Raw genomic sequence first — 4538 nt, forward strand, 5'->3', positions numbered from 1 at the left:
CTAGGGTGTTTGACTATAACAGGCCGTTTGGATCTCCGGGTGATTGTTAACACATATACATTTCTGTTAGCTGTACTTTCAAGCAGTGAAACCAAGCAAGAGAGCGTGAGGAAGTTGGGGCATTGGCAATGCGCAGTGACCAAACCCACAGAACACAGATCATGAAACGCTTACCCTTCACGCTGTCGCGAGGTCGTTTGCCCTGTGGCCTGCTCGTGGACTGGACATCAGATGAGGTGGTTTCTGATTAGAGAGAATACGTAGGAAGGACCAAAGTCCACTCCCTTCCCCTTCCCCTTCTGTGGCCTCTCTGGGAAGAAGCAGATATTATCAAAAGAGCTCGACCAGGCGTAGTCACACATTAAATGCACCAACACTTTGATTCCACTGGAAAGAGACAATTCGATGTAAATCAGATAAACACATCTGTGGGAAAAATGACAGCGTCTGAGAGTCTCACTGAGTAATCTGCGATTTTTTAGCAACATGTTGTTTTACCTGTTTAGTAAAATAATTGATCAGATGCATTTATAAAGCTCTTCAGTACACATGACTCCTAAAATACTGAGTGCGTAGTGAGGAACGAGACTTCTTTAATCAACACTGAGCACCCTCACTCTGCTTGGGACCTCAGCAGTCTAATGGCGGTCTGAAACTCTATGGCATGACCTCTTGTCTCTTTTATATTTCTAGTCCACTTGGACAACGGCCAGGAAATGAAGAGGCAACTAAATATAAGGTTTTATACAAGTGACAGAAGAGTAGAAGTAGACACGAAATGCTCTGCGGAGTCTATACCAAGTGATGATCGCTACCACGTAGAGAACTTAGTTCATTTAATTGCGAGGGAAGTACCATATCCCTGCTTTACCAAGGACATTAAGGCACAGAAATGTTAAGCCCCCTGCCAGGGTCACAGTGCTCTTAAGGGATGGAATGTGGTTGCGGAGATGGGAAGTCTGCCCGGGAGCTGGGATGGTGAAGAGTCAACTTAAAAGGTCTCCCTCATTGAAGTTTGTCACAACACAAGTTACTACAGCCACATAGATAAAATGGAACTTTCATTGAGAAGCATTGCTTTTTAAAAATTTCCCTCAATTTCCACAAAACTGTTTTTTCAAACTCTTTTCATGTATTTTTCACCACAAGGATCTTTATCATTATCAGATAGATGCTCGGTGTTTAGAGCTGATTGCCTTTAATTCCATCTAAGTTGGCTGAACTAAAGCACTTCTTAAAAATGTGCATATGAAGCTGTCGCTGGAAGATTTTTCCCTCCACAAAAGTACCCATTTCCTTTTTTTCTCGTTTGTTCTGTGATGGTATTTTTGCGATCTCTACAATGTAGCCGCTTCCTGTATGCATCTGAAAGTGATTTTAAGAATCTTTTCTTTAACATCTAGCACTTGTCATTGTGAGATCAAAGCCCCAGAAGAATGATGACATTTGTGTTAAACTTACTTTAAAAAAAAAAAAGAAAAAAAGACTCCCTTTGGTGGTTTCTGTAAACCGCTGACATTAGCATTGATGGAGGTCATCTCAGGCTGTGGGGTCCTTCCCAAACAGTTCAGTGTTCCACCATTAAGTAACTGAGAGCCATTTCACAGTATGAAGGCTTTGGGGAGGACTTCCTTCTAAGATGGGCCCCTCATGTGTGGGCAAGTCTGGTGGTGGGATGAAGGCATTATTGAGACCGGCAGGAGAGGGTGAGGTGAAAATCTCATCTACTGTGAAAGGAAAGAGTCACATACAGACGGACGCGCGAGGAAGGACGTCTTTAGACCTTTGCAACTGGTAGTTAGGAGGATATTTCAAGTGTCTCTGATGACCACAGGTAGCAAAAGCTCTCTGCATGTCACAAAAGTTCGTGCTCACTAGTAGTATTTATTTATTTTTTTGATGATTTATTTATTTTAGAGAGCAAGAGGAAAGGGCGGGAAAGGCTGGATTTCAGGATCCTGAGATCACGACCTAAGCCAAAACCAAGTTGACCAACTACTCCCGCCAGGCGCCCCGGGCGCTCACTGCTTGGGAAGTGTGAAGTTCATGGCTTGCTCAGTCACGTTTCCCTGATGCCCCAAGCCTAGGCCCATCTCTGCTCTTGGCTTGGTAAAGTTCTCTTGCTTCTTCCTTGCCACATCACCTATTTCGTATGCTTTGCAGACTGGCTGCACCTGTGTTTAGAAAAATGATACATGGATATAACGTCAAGGCAGGGTTGGCATAAAAAAATAAACCAATTTGTGTGAGATATGGTTTTTGGCAGATACTTTGAATTTTTGGAGAATAACAAAGGCATTTGATAAACTGGGAGGGAGGCTGTTGATGGAATCTCTTCTTCAGGCTCCAGTTCATCCGGTCCTCCCCCGGTAAACGCCTCTTAATCTTTGTCCCGGACAAGTTCCGCACATGCTCCTGAGTGCGCCCCCTCCAGGCAATTCAGGGAAACTTCAGAGCGTTTCACAGTTTTAAACAAACACTAGAAAAGTGATAGTTTGTATACAACAACAAATAAAAAGCAAACTATGTTATGCATAGACATTTTGGAAAAAAAAAAGAAAAAATAAAGAAAAACAATGATATCATGCTTCATCACACGGACAGCTGCTATTGTTTAAAAAAAGTCTTTCCATGTATTTTTTTCATGTGCGTGATGTACAGTTCTTCCATTTTTGGAAGATAGATATTGAGTCGAAAAAATGTACCAGGGATTGTGCTACTCATTCAGGATTAAAAAAAAAACAAACAAGATTCCTGCCCTTAATGGAAGTTATTTTTAGTGTGTTAGATGATGGACAAGTGAAAGAGAATTAAAACAAAACAATTACAAATAGTATAGCTTCTATGAAGGAGATGTGTAAACATGAGCAGTTAAATGAGGGGCTATTTTAGATGGGGGAAGGAGGAACCGTTTTAGACATCTCTCTGTCCAGTGTTCCTTTCCCACTTGTGGGAAGAGCATTTTACTTGCTTTGGAGAAACAGTCCCCACCCACGCCTTGTCTGTGTCCATCTTTCTGGCGCTTGTGGCCCAGGCCGGTAGATTCCACACCTCTGGCCACAGTAATTACTTTGAAGATGGACATTTAACCCAAAATAGGAAAATGAAGTCAAATGCTTGGCCTCCAATTGGATCTGTTGAGGAAGAACATTTCTTGTCCTCTGGGGGGAAGCTGGAAAGATGTACCTGTGCGGCATCCAAGGACCACAGAGAAGTGAGAGGCTATTTGAGAAAGGAGTTTAGTGTAAAGAAAAGAGGGATATTCCAATGACATCATCCAGGCATCTGTGTGCAATGGTGCCCAGGGAGGTTTTCAGTTATAGGATTCATGTCCTGTGACTGTCCGTCTCCCTTCTGGTTTTTAAAAATCTAATTAAGTTGATTTCAGAGAGGATGGGTTTTTTATCTGATATGTTAAATTTGAAGTAATGTAGGGAATCCAAATTGGATCTGTCCATTCAATTGCTGTCTCTCTGTCTCTCTCTGTCTCTGTCTCTCCCTGGAAAGAAAGAGAACCAAGCTCTGATCTAAATTTTCTGTACAGACAAGAAAGAATTTTTTCAAAGAAAATAGAGATTGAAGAATAAAAGAAGTTGGTGGAAAATTAGCAAGTCTTAGAGAAAAGGAAAGAAAGATTTTAAGATACAGTTGATGGTCAAAATTCTCTAGCGTCTTCTGTGGTGGGGTCAGAATCTGCCATTATTTTCCTCCTTCTGATTCTTTTCTCCAGATCTTCATTCTTGCCTCTCCCAGTGGGCTCAGAGATGGTTGTAGTCTTGGCAAAAGGTCCTGGGATGCACTCTTGGTCCAGGCTGTAGATCGCCGAGTTTCGCTGGTAGCTGATCTTTAGATGCTGGAACAGTGTGTTTCCCTGGGTATGCACCAGACCGTCTCCCAGGTTTTGCACTGGCCGCCATTGTTTGCTGAATTAAGTGTGGCGTTTGGCTTTGGTGCCTACCTGACAACTTGAATACGCTACTTGGCTAACATCTTTTGATTGGACTGGTTTGTCTGATATTCAGGATGGATTGTCTTTGAGACTGACATCATCCAGTCTCTGGGTTCCTTAAAATTTTCCTCTTTATGCTTTATTCCTCCTTGCCGTTGGGTTTCTTAATCCTTTGTGATCATTCAGCACTTATGGTTTGATGTAGAATTTCTAAGTGTGAGGAATAAAGAAGACAATTAAAATGTCACTGGTGACCAATAATAATGCAATGTCAAGAGAGAAAGGATTAGCTACACTGAAAAACATTTGATTTAAAAAAAAAAAAAAAGACTATTTGTTTATTTTGAGACAGAGAGCACAAGCAGAAAGAGGAGCAGAAGGAAAGGGAGAGAGACAAGCAGAGTCCCCGACTCGGGGCTCAATCCCAGGACCCTGATGAGACCATGGCCTGAGCCGAAGTCAGATCCTTAACTGACTGAGGCCCCCAGGTCCCCCCAGAAACGTTTGATTTGTATCACATTCTGGATCGTCTAAATGGAAAGGTTAGGAAAACAAAGGGACATTGCAGTTTTCTTTACAGAAGGAGAAC

This window comes from Mustela nigripes, chromosome 18, assembly GCF_022355385.1.
Source record: "Mustela nigripes isolate SB6536 chromosome 18, MUSNIG.SB6536, whole genome shotgun sequence".
In the NCBI taxonomy this organism is placed as follows: Eukaryota; Metazoa; Chordata; class Mammalia; order Carnivora; family Mustelidae; genus Mustela; species Mustela nigripes.